The sequence below is a fragment of the Alligator mississippiensis genome, chromosome 2 (assembly GCF_030867095.1).
Source record: "Alligator mississippiensis isolate rAllMis1 chromosome 2, rAllMis1, whole genome shotgun sequence".
Taxonomy (NCBI): domain Eukaryota; kingdom Metazoa; phylum Chordata; order Crocodylia; family Alligatoridae; genus Alligator; species Alligator mississippiensis.
Window position 1 is genome coordinate 66,028,793 of NC_081825.1, and position 12,193 is coordinate 66,040,985.

Here is a 12,193-nt window from a genome sequence, read left to right on the forward strand (position 1 = left end):
CCAAGGAGGATTATGAACAAAGCAGTACCAGGTAGGGGTGTGAGAAATGGGTCATATTCGATTTGCATTCAGCCCGAATCAGGGACAGTGACTCGATCCAGCCAAATCCAAATCTGAAGATGCGATGCTGATTCGGAGAACCAGCGAATCGACATTAACACAGCTTTAAATGTTTTTTTCTACATACCTTGAGATACCAGATGCAGCTTGTGAACGCTGCAATGGTGGGGCAGATGGAGCATCACACAGGAGCTTGGGGCAGCCCTCCCCATGTGCTCGCTGGCAAACCCAAAAGTGGACTGGAAGTACTTCCGGTCCACTCCCGAGTCCACCGCCAAGCATGCTGGGGGGGTCCCCCACGCCCCTCCAGCTCAGCGATCAGCTGGGGGGGGACCCCAGGTGCTCACCCCACCCAGATCCAGGAGACACCAGTCACTGAGCACTGGGGCATGTGGGGGGGCCCACCCCCGCATGCTTCCCGTCAGACCCAGAAATGGACCTGAAGTGCTTCTGGTCCACTTCCAGGTCTGATGCCAAGCGCGCTGGGGAGGCCCCCACAGTCCTGTGGGACACCTCATCCACCCCAGCATTGCAGCATTCACAAGCCACCTGGTACCTGGAGGTATGTAAACAAAACATTTAAAGCTATGCCTGTCCTAATAGTTGAATCTTTTCAAATCAATTCAGAGAGATTAATGGGTCTCCTGGTTAGATTTGGATTCAGAGATCTGACCACCAAATCAAATCAGTGACCAAAGCGTTGCACAGCCCTAGTACCTAGTAACAAAGGGAGAGAGGGGCAACTTTGAGTAACTTCAACCATTAGCAATACTGCATTACCAGACAAAAAGCCCTTCCACAAGCATGGAAGAAAGAATTGAGTGAATATACAGAATTGACTAGCGGATCATAGGAAAGTAGTGCTAGAAGGGACCTTTATAAAAAGTAATCTAGTCCAGCTTTCTACTCAAGGTAGGATTATCCCCAACTAAACCATCCCAGCCAAGTTTCAGTTTGCTCTTAAAAACTTTCAAGATGGAGATTCCACAATTTCTCTAGGTAGCCTTTTCCAATGCTTGACCATCCTTGTACACCAGAAAGTTCTTCCTCACCTCTTACCCAAGTTTCCCTTACTACCTCTTCAGGCTATTGCTTACAGTGCAGAGAAATGCCCATCTTCATCTTCCCTGTATACCTTCAGGTATTTGAAGAATGACGACTGTAAAAAACTTAAGCTGAGCTGGAACTACTCATAAAAATTAAACTACAAAATATTAAATGACAAACGCATACTTTAAGAGGATGCAAGTTTGTGGTTGGGATCATCTGAAAAGAAATAGCAAGGTATCACTTCCATCTTATTTTACTATATCTATGATGATTTTAAGCAAGCTCTTATGTGCATCTGGTATTTGACTGTTAAATATCTATCCTTGATTAATTACTATGGTAAATATTTCTTTTATAATTAACTCACGATTATGTACAGGAAGAGACATTTTCCATATAGGGTTTGACAGTCACCTCTTGAATGACTCTTGTTTTGCCTCAGTGGTTCCCTTGATCATTCAAGGATGACTCTAACAACCAGGAAAAACACTAAGTTTTTTAAATCACTTTCCTGCTATGTTGTTTCAGTTCAGAAATTGATAGCCTCCTGTTACTAAGAAAGGCAATTCAATCAAATCTGGGACTTCCTGTTAATCAAACTTGTCACAACCCAAAGTTATGATTTGTTGTTTGTGTGCGCTTCGGCAACGCTAAATTATGTTCCCGCCTAAATTACAGTTTCCTTGCACGGTAGAGTTCTCTACTGCGGGAGAGAACTCTGGTGCAACGGGGGATTTCCCGCCTATTTGCAGCTTCTTTGCATGGTGCATTTCTTTTGCATCTCGGAGATGCACAGTGCAAAGGAGTTCCCGCCATTTGTATTCAGATTTGTGCCACATTATTGGCCGGTTCTAAATGTAGGCACATGTGGCGGCTAGCTATTGGCTTGCTAGCCGTACAAAAGGCTTGGGTAGTTTCCGCCCAAGTCGGCGAGAGACAGAACTTGCCAGGAGGAGGAGACTTCGCGCTGTGTGAAGATCTCCAAGCGATGTGGACCCTTGTGGACCCAACGCGCCTTTCTTAAGCAGGCAACAGAGGTCTAAACAGCCTCTGGCCTCTCCCCGTCACCGAGCGCAATCCTAGACGTATCCCTATCCTCTGAACCCAATTTTCGAACCCATGGAGTCTTAACAGCTCCTGGGCCAGGGAACCGAACCCAATTTTCGAACCCACGGAGTCTTAACAGCTCCGGGGGACCTGGGAACTGAACCGAACCCACGGAGCTTCAGCAACTTCGTGAGGAAAGAATTGCCGAACCTGCGGAGCCTAAACCACTCCGGGGCCAAAGAACCGAGTTTGTCAGAGTCCTCCAACGAGGACTCAAGCGGAGCTGCACCTGGAAAGCTGTCCAGACTACACCGCGACCAACTTGGGTGTAAGTAAATAATCATTTCAATCAATCACTACGCCTCTGTGACTAATTCTAGTTCGCGCGTACCAAACCGCCCCGCGGTTTTCTCCAGCCCCGCGTGCCCGGGCTGCTGGCGTGCGCAAAGACGGGCCCGGCTTGCCCCCGGCCTGCACAAAACTGTTCTTTATTGGTCAGAATCTTCCTGCTGGTTATTGCTTGGGGTTTTTTTTACTCCATTTCAAAAATGCTTTGAAGATGCTGACAGCTAACAAGGTGCACACTTCAAGAGTGAGAAATCATTCCGACTATAAACTGCTACTATGCACAGCTTATCTTTTGGTGAATAGATGCATGTCTTGAGAAGCTGAAAAAAACTGAGACTGCCTCTTTGTCTGTATTGGAGAGATACTATTGCTTCTACAGCTAAATATATTGGACTTCGCTTTGCTTTAGAGTCATTTAACAGTAAATAGTGCAACTAAAGTCTCTCTGTCATGTATTGAACGAGTTATCACGTTAATCCTTTATATACTAGTCCTGAATCCCATTTCATAATTTAACAGGAAACTGTTACCAAATTCCAACCCCCACCCCCAACATATCTTTTCTCCAGACTAAAAAGCCCTAGCTCTTCCAGTTTTTCCTCACAAGTCTTGCCTTGCAGGCCTCTAGCCATTTTTATTGCAAAGGTATGGCATGAGGCAATAATATATTGTAGTAGAATTCAAGCACTCCTGTTCCATATCCAAATCTGAACAGGTGTCTTTTTCTGGATATTCCAAAGCGAGAGGAAGACTATCCAAGGGAGTCAAGAAATTGCTGGCAAAGGGAAAACAGACAAGACATCCCCTCCTTTGTGGCCCTGAACCATCCAAGACTAGAGAGAAGCAAAGGAAAGAGACTGACAAGCCAAAAAACTAAGATCCCTCTTCAATGAAGTGACATATAGAAACATACAGAAGCAATGAACAAAACAATGAGTTAGGCAGGGAGGCAACTCCCAGCAAAGGAACCATGTGCGGTTAATGCACGTGTGGCTGAATGCATCTCTTACGGTCAGCCACATAGCAACATAGCAAAATGCAGTAGTCGGGTTAGGAGGGAACTTCCTATTAAAGACAGTGATGAAGATGATAACGGAGTAATGGACATAAATTAGTCGACCTAAGCAAAACAAAGCCAGGCTCAGGTCTTGGGCCAGCAGTTGGCCTGGCAAGAAGGAATCAGTGACATATGTGACCACAGAACAAAAAGCAGTGCCACTCAGAGGAATAAAGGCAGCAGACTTGAAGCAAGTTCCCTACCAACAGCAAGACATGCAAGAAATGGGCCTCAATCCTTTAAGTACGGTCGTCTTTAAACCAGTGGCCCAATGAGGTGATTTGACATGTTTGGCCCAAATGGTACTAGTATGAAGCCCACTCATGGAGCAAAGTAACAGAAAAATCAAAACTGTTAGAAGTTGTACTAAAATTAATGGAACTACTTGGAATAACTGTTTGGAGAAGGGGACCAATAAATCACTTAATCCAAATGACTAACTAGAACTCTAGAAATGGTACAAATCTCTCACCTTAGTTCTTTAGTTTTGTAAGCATACTGCTCTTTCATTCTCTTACCTAGCATGTAGTGCCTGCATTGACCTTATTAAGATGTGGTTGTCCAGTCAGTCCAGGTCAATTGTTTAATCTTGCTGGCATTGTTGGCTACACATACCAGTAACAGAAATGCCTGATTCTATGTAAAGTGCACGCTCTTCTCAGACCTTCACCCTAGTGAGTAGAGAAGCTTTTCCCTTCCAATCTAGCAAATTTCATTTGGGTCTTGCACCAGCATTTGCACTCAAAGCTCAAATCAAATCAATCCCTGGATTAGGATTGATACACTTTAAATTGACAGACTGGTTATCACTACATGCCTTCTGTGTTTTCTGAATAACCCAAATGTTAAGGAAATCAAAAAACAAGAAGAAACTATGAAAGCCAGTTTGAGATATTAAATGTTAAAATAAAGACTACGGCTAAAATAGTTGGAGAAATGTTAAAGGTGTTGAGGGCCAAATTATGATGAAAGAAAGTTCTTTTGCCAGAGTGACACCAAAATACATGTGCCCATATTGTCAATCCATCCACACACAATGAGATTTAAAAAAACTGACCTAACTTCAAACGTGGTATAACTTTCCACAAAAGGGCTTCTATGAAAAACTCAAGGGCAACACTACTTGAAAAGCCTTAACAACTGGTTTGCCTTAATTATAAGACACTATGGCACTCGAATGCTTCAAGACATTGTTCTGCTAATGTCATTGTTACATACAAAAAATGTGTTGCATCATGACTTCCATATCTTCTTTTAAAGATGCTTCTAAATGAAATTCATAGTTAGACTTACTTATAAGACATGGTCTAATAAAGATATCGCTGGGGAAAAAGACAACTAGTAAGGAATATTGTGCATATGAAAAGTTTGGTATTTGGATCAAAACTCAATCTCCAACTGTCATATTATTAGTTCATATTAAGTAGGAGTCCAAAAGATAGGGCCTGCTGGCTGAATTCAGCTTGGAACCCCCTTGTCTAGCCCCTAGGTCTCAGAGATGTCCCACTTCACATGTTTCAGACTGGCTTTGGGCATAGGGCCTTGGATGCAAGCCATATGCAAGTAAGGATCCCAGATCAACTGGAGCAGACACTAGATCAAGCATGGAGGAGAGGCACAGAGAAGTCTGTTGGCCCAATCCAGCCCACAGGGCTGACCCTATACCTTCACCCTACCTGTGGACCAGTCCTGCACCACTCATCCAACCCGCAGGCCTGGATGAGTTTGGCACCCTGATATAAAACATTAAGTTTAAAGTTCTAAAAACTTAAAACTTAAAGTTTTAAATTTAAAGTTCTGCCAAATATGTTCTTCACCAAACACATTGTACGGCACTCACTAAAACAGTAGAAATTTTAGAAGTTTCAGATGTTCAAGTATACTCTAACATTAGAAGTGTGTATTGAGAGACTTCTTTAATTAATTTAATAAAATACACCCCTTATGCAAGCCATAACTGCTTTTTTATATTTTAGTTCTACAGGATGCATACTTGACTTAGAAATTAAGTCAAGCTAAACTTGGGTTAGAGAAGTTAAGTTCATCAGATAAGAGTTAGAGGGCTCAGAGCATGTGCTACCCTCCTCTTCAGCACTCTATCACTCCTTAAATTATTCATACTACATCCACAAACTTTCTAGTTAGTGTGTCAGCAGTAACTTATTCTTAAAATGCCTTTTCTTATGAAACATGTTAAATTTCCTAAACTTAAAAGTAAGTTTCCTTAAGAACTGCTTTAAGAGCTTTAATTAAATAAAAGTAGAAGGACTGTATGGTCAGGGAAGTCCAGCAGCTATCTTCTGAATTTCTCACATGCCCACAAACGTAGAGAAGTCCAGACATTTGTGTTTTCCTTATGACTATAGTCATTAAGCAAATATGAACCCAAGTGAAGGGATAGAAAAAAAGTAAATATTTCATTTAAATGTAGGTAAACACCACAGTGGCCCTGTATTCTATTAAAATGAAACAATGCAATTCTGTACCCCTCAGAGGTCATTCTTAAAGTACCTACCCCCTAATTAAGCTCCAGATGTCTTTTCATGGAAGTATGTGCAAGCTTTGATTTTTCCATATTATGTGTCAGCTACCTTGTAGTTTCACAAGAACACTTTTCCACAATCTTAAAACCTAGAATTCTTCAAATTGCCCTTTCCCACTGAAAAGCAGCTTTTCAGAGTATCCAGAACTTAAGATGAGAGCATTGACAGACCAAAGACATGAGCAAAGTTCAAAGTATGTCCTGTCACTTCTTGAACTTCCTTTTAAAGTCATACCACTGTCATCTGACAGCTGTGACTTAGAGTAGGTAATTCGTAGAAACAGCTATTAGCAGTTGTGATCAGCAAAGTCAGATGTTTTAGAAGTTAAAACCAAAACACTTGCATTCCATCCAGAAACTGGTAGCCATTGTAAATTAATGACTGGTATTACACTAGCAGTACTTAAAAGCATCCTAATAAGCGAGTATCTTCCATATCTCTGCATTGAAACTGAATGAAAGCTGAAATCTTGAAATGGGAGCATGATTACCTGTTTCAGGTTAAAGCCTTCAATAAGGAAATTTTACTTGCCTTGCCAGGGGAAAAATGCTTCTGGCAAAGGTTGTACCAAGAGGACACACCCTTTATCTAGAAAAGCTTTAATACAGAGATTTTCTCAGGTATCTCTGAAAGCTTTTTAGGTTGCTTCTTCCAACCTGAAGAGACCCTCAGCTCTGCCTGGAATGATCATCCACCATGATTCTCAAATACTTCATATTATTTATACATTGGCAGTTAATTTTAAAACTTCCCAAGTGGACCATACGAGACAGACATAGTTATCAGCATACTAAATGCATTGTCAGCCAGCAGCTATACCAATAGCATTGCATTGGAATTTTAAAAAAAGCACAAGAGAGAAACCTACTTCCACCTGAGAATATCCTCAGCACAAGACAATGATAACTGAAAATTACTCCTTAGAACCAGTTGTGTTAGCTTACAATTTTACCCGACCAAAAGAGCAGGGCCATTTGAAAGACACTACCTGTGTGCCAGTCAGTCCACAATATGAAAAGCAGTTCACAAATCCAGAAGGCTCTGTATGGTCTTCGTACATTGCTGTTCACTGATCTCTTATCAAAGTTCTTTAACTCAGAACCTTTCCTTAATAGCATCTTCCTTCTATAGCTCCTGTGCTAATATAATAGTTGCTTCTGAAGGTCATTAACCTAGCTCCCTGGATGGCAAAGATCACCATTAAAAGGTTAGGTCAAGGATGGCAGGGAGATCTGGCTCTTCAAGCTAAGGACTGATTACCAAAAATTCAGCATGAGACCAAATGAGCCATATTTATCTGTGGTTGAGTGTGTCACCTTACTGCCTTCAGGGGGCCTTCTTTAGCGTCCCATTCCCAACTAAAATTTAGGTGGTATGGACTGTATCCAATGTCACTAATAATACTGAGAAAACCAGCCCAGATCATGTGAAGAGGGTGGCAGGCCTCCTGACTAGTGAAACTCTTCAGTGGGCTCACCCATTCAGATATTATTACCCAAGCTTATAAAAGTCAGCATTACTTAACTTTTCTCACATTTATTACAACTTTACTTTATTCTAAGTGATCAGCAGTCTGTATAAAGCAAAAAAGAAAAATAAAAGCCACTGAAATTCGCAAACATCAAATTTGTTAATAGGAAGTTGGCACTGTACTGCCAAGATTACACCAACTTGAACTGAGCTAAAATAAGTGTCAACAAGTCAGTTGATTCAACACATAACAAGAGGAACCAAATTAAACAGGACAGAGATATTAAAAAATGTTAGTATACATAAGACAAATGATATTAGGAAAGCAATTAATACTACCCTAACAGGAGCATTGGCTAAACAGGAATAACAGCTATAATTAATTACTGTAATTAAGACTGACACTCAACTGTAGTTACTTCATCTAGCTAGAAGGAATTAGAATAGGCAAACTATGAGAAAGAAACTCTATAGCACATCTTCTTCCCAATAGGATGAAGTTAGGCAGGAGTTCTATAGTCAACTAGTTCATTTATTTCCCTTTGGGATGAACAGAATTAAGAAGAGTTTTCTAGCAGTAGAGAATACACTAGTTACAAGTTGGTTTGTTTTTCAGACTCCAGGTGACTTTAATACTAAAGAAAGCAAGTTGAAAGAAGTAATTGGAAACACACACAAGTGTTTACAACCAAATTAACAAACATGTTCAATTTCCTTAGTCTTCCCAAATGCATTTATCCTCATTTCAGAAACTCAAGTAAGTGAAGACTCTTCTAAAGAGACCAAATCTTAAATCACTTGCACTTCGAGGGATCAAGATATTTTTTGAAAACAAATGCTACTGTAGCAGCTCAACTGTACAGTATTAACAATAAGGGGAAGTGCATGTTAAGGGGGAGGTTGGGGGGGGTGTTGCATAAACCTTATTTGTTCAGTGTTAACTGAGCTTCTTAAATTAAGCCTGGCACAATTCCAGAGACTAGTCAAATGACCATCCTAAGCTTTAAAAGGTTAAGTTGAGTTTTTGGCCTTATGGTTACCACAGCGGGCCAGATGATGTAATAGATGGAGGCGAGCAGAAGTAGGGACTTCCAGGTGTCATTGTTTTTGACATCTTTGTCCAGTTATATAGCATTTAGCATCTCTGCTTAATCTACAAAATCCTGTATCCCCACCAGAAAAAAAAAGTTTTATTTGTAGGAAAATAATGCTACATGATCATTTGATACTTTAGTAGGAAGTAATACATTTGATAAAATTATTATGTTATATTCCAATGCTTTCAGTTACAACCAAGTATTTATGTAATGGCTTGATCAAGCAACTACTAGGCCTTCATGTAGTCTGCCAGCTCTTGCAATTTTAATGACAAGTCTCAGAGTGCTTTGTGGTCTCCCCCATATCCATTCCTACTTTTCTCTCTAAAGTCCCAGCTCCTGGAGTCCTGGCACTAGAAGAATTTGTTTACATTTAAAAATAAGGCTCAGGCTTTCAATGTTAGAAATTGAAACCACAAAGAGCCCTAAAGCTAAAGAACAAGAAAGCAATTAGAAACTAAAACGTATTTAAATCTCATTTTTCAGTCTGCTGGATTCACATTAATGCTACTCTTATGGATGAAATCAATGCCTCAAGTGCTTAAAGATGCAGAAAATAAGAAATAACTCACATTATACTTAAACATATTATTTGTATTAAAATGGTATCTCTAAGAATTAGGAATAAAGCTCTCTTAATAAAATATCCAGAAGCCATTTATAATATGGATTCAATATTTATTCAAAGAATGTGTTAATTATGGAGTCTTCATTCATCAAGTAGGATGGTAAATAAATACTATTTTTCAGCAAGTTTATCCACTTCATTTTATCTGCAGTTTAAAACAAAGCCTAATCCAACAACATTTGTTTATACATTTTAACCATCAACAAGCTCATATTATTGCCAGATATAACATTAGTTTTCATTTTTTTAGTGAAAGTTAGAAAGCATTACAAAATAAAATAAAACCCATGTTCTATAAAGGACCAATATTTCAAAAGAACTTGCTATAGTGATAAGATGTTATTGGATAACAGTACACACAAAGGCTATTTAGAACAATGTAGTTTACAACAAAGTAAAGTTTTATTAACCAAGACAAATGAGCTGTAGCCATTTTTAGTTATGAGCAGATTTAAAATCCTTTAGGACTGAACTGGGCATCTCAAAGCCCAACTACTCACTTATCAAACAACTTATTTTAGAACATGAGAGGTTTCACCCAAGGAAACCACAGGAATTACTGTTCTACTTATGTTGGAAGAAAGCTCACCAGTAACTTATCTTCATTTGCTGATCTATGGCACAACAAAACAGCACAAAATGGTCAAATTGTATTTTCATGGTTCAGTAACACTGGTATCCTGAAAACAGGGCTAAGTCTCAGACTAGCAGAAAAACAAACACAGAAGCCAAAGGTACCTCTGTTACTTATTAAGGCAGGTAAACCATCAATTTCTACTTTACATATCCACTGCAGTGAAAGGTAAACACCTGTTCTACTGTAACCTGATCTTGAAAAAACTGTCTGGGTGGATGTTTAACCCAGGTGGGTACTTCATATTCTGGACCTGTGAAGCCAGTCAAGAAAATATTTCATCATCTTTGTACCAATGACACAGTAGCACGCCCTTTTCTTAAATGAAAACTTGCATTTCTTTAATGATTATTTCCAGTTCATTTCTTATCCTCTGATCTGATTGTTAACCCAAAATACTTTACCTTGATCCTTTCTTGGCCTCAGAACAACGTTATCACATTTGAGCTGAATGCCCTTTTCAAACTTGAGCTCTCCTCCGTTTGCCAATCTTTTATTCCTATTTATAGAACATATGGAGGTGCAAACATTCAAAATATGTTTAAAAAAAAAAAAAAGAAGAAGGTAACAGGAATGCAATGGCTCCTATTGCCGCAAACTGGTTCCAGGTCCATGCTAGCAGTAACTACTGGACACACACAAAAAGGGGAAAGACGATTGTAACATGTTTAATACTATACGTTCAGTACATAAGTTCAGAGCACATCATGTACAAGTACATGCTTGATTACTTGATACTTGGCTATCGGATCCAAGGAGGAAACGAACCCAAGGGAAATGCAGAGATGCCTGCTCTGCAAAGTTTACTGGCTTCAAAAACCCTTCGTATTTGCTTTAGCAACTTTTAGAGTTATGGGGTAGGCCATAAAAAAGAAAAAACAAAGCAACCTAAACCCCACCCCCCAAGAAACAACAAAACCCATGAACCCAGAAAGAGCAGCCAAATACAAACTAACATGCCAGCCAAAACCCCCAACCCTCCCAAAGAACCACGCAAAGTCCTCACAGCCTCCCAAAAACTAAACTCTCTCAGTCTAAACAACTGAATTTGATTCAAATAGAAGTGTTTTGAAGGACAGAGGAGGGGTCTTGAAGAAATTTCTGTGGTCAAAGACCAATGTGGCCCCAAGAAGATTGGGAGAGTCACACTGCTCAGCTGCAGCATTTTTAAGAAGCCACATCTAAGAGAAAGGCTAAAACCCCAGGGTGAAGTCTAATCAGGTTTTGAGAGGGCAGCCCCGCAAGCTCCTGGCGGAGACGGTTGATAGGAGGCACCAAATGGAAGTAGGTGACTTCCTTACTATGGGGAACAGGGGGCTGGAAAGCACCTCAGGAGGTCATCCTGTCCACTCCCCTGCTCCGAGCAGAACCAGCCCAACTAGACCCCCCCGCCCCAGCCAGGGCTTCGCCTGCCACAGCACTGCCGGGCAGAGCAGCTGCCACGGAGCGCGCCAAGGGCCGGGAGCGCTCCCTCAAGGGCATCAGAGACGCGCTTCCAATGACTGCGCTGAAGCCTTCCCTGCCCCGCTGAGCACCCCGAGGCGAGGAGCAGATCCACCGGCGCCCCCACGTCCTGCAGGAGGCTCCCGCCCCGCCCCAGCCAGGGGGAGCCAAGAAAAGAAGCAGCAGGCGGGAGACGTCCGTACCTCACGCCGCTTTTGCAAGGCCGGCGGGCCGGGCTCCCTGCAACTACGAGAGCGGGGCAGGAGCCCGGGGCTGGCGGGGACAAGCGCACTGCACCTGGGAGGCTCCCCCTGGCAGCGGGGCCATCCGAGCCCCCTCCTCCGGGCCTCCGGGCCTTAGCCCCCCCGCAACCCACTGCAACCAGCTACCTTGCAACTGGGAGGGAAGGGGGGCAGCGCAGCCCCCGGATCTGGGCGAAGTTCAAAGCGAAGTTGAGCCACCACTGGGAGGGGGGAAGGGGGAGCGCACGCAAGGAGCTGCAGACTCACCTACCGGTGCGCGGGGCCTCCCCCGGCCGTGCAGCAATGAGCAGCGCCTACTCGCTCCCTGCTCCGCCCGTCCGGGGACTCCTTCCCCCCTCCCCGCCGGGCCCGGCCGCACCTGTGCCGCCCTGTGACGTCACGCACCGAAACACCTTTCCCCCCCCGGCCCGGGGCGGGAGGAGTAGCCCGCGGCCCCACGTGCGGGAGGAGAAGCCGCACGAGGGGAGACGCCAGCCACAGCCCAGCGGCAGACAAAGCCGGGGGCTGCAGATTCCCGCTCGGTGTTGCTGCTCTTCTTGCGTGAGCCTAAGAG

At 42.5% G+C, this 12,193-nt stretch overlaps 1 protein-coding gene across 2 annotated transcripts in view; it reads right to left on the bottom strand.

The window, feature by feature from the left end:
* The window catches only part of MTUS1 (microtubule associated scaffold protein 1), a 173,349-nt gene extending 161,365 nt beyond the window's left edge, over positions 1-11,984 (bottom strand). Inside the window, exon 1 of one of the 2 annotated variants that reach the window (XM_019481293.2) lies at positions 11,887-11,984. The gene's annotated coding sequence lies outside the window, so the exon portion shown is untranslated. Of the gene's footprint in view, positions 1-11,766; positions 11,848-11,886 lie in introns of those variants that run through there. The other variant, XM_006262533.4, reaches the window with a different exon arrangement.
* Positions 11,985-12,193: the final 209 nt, after the last annotated feature.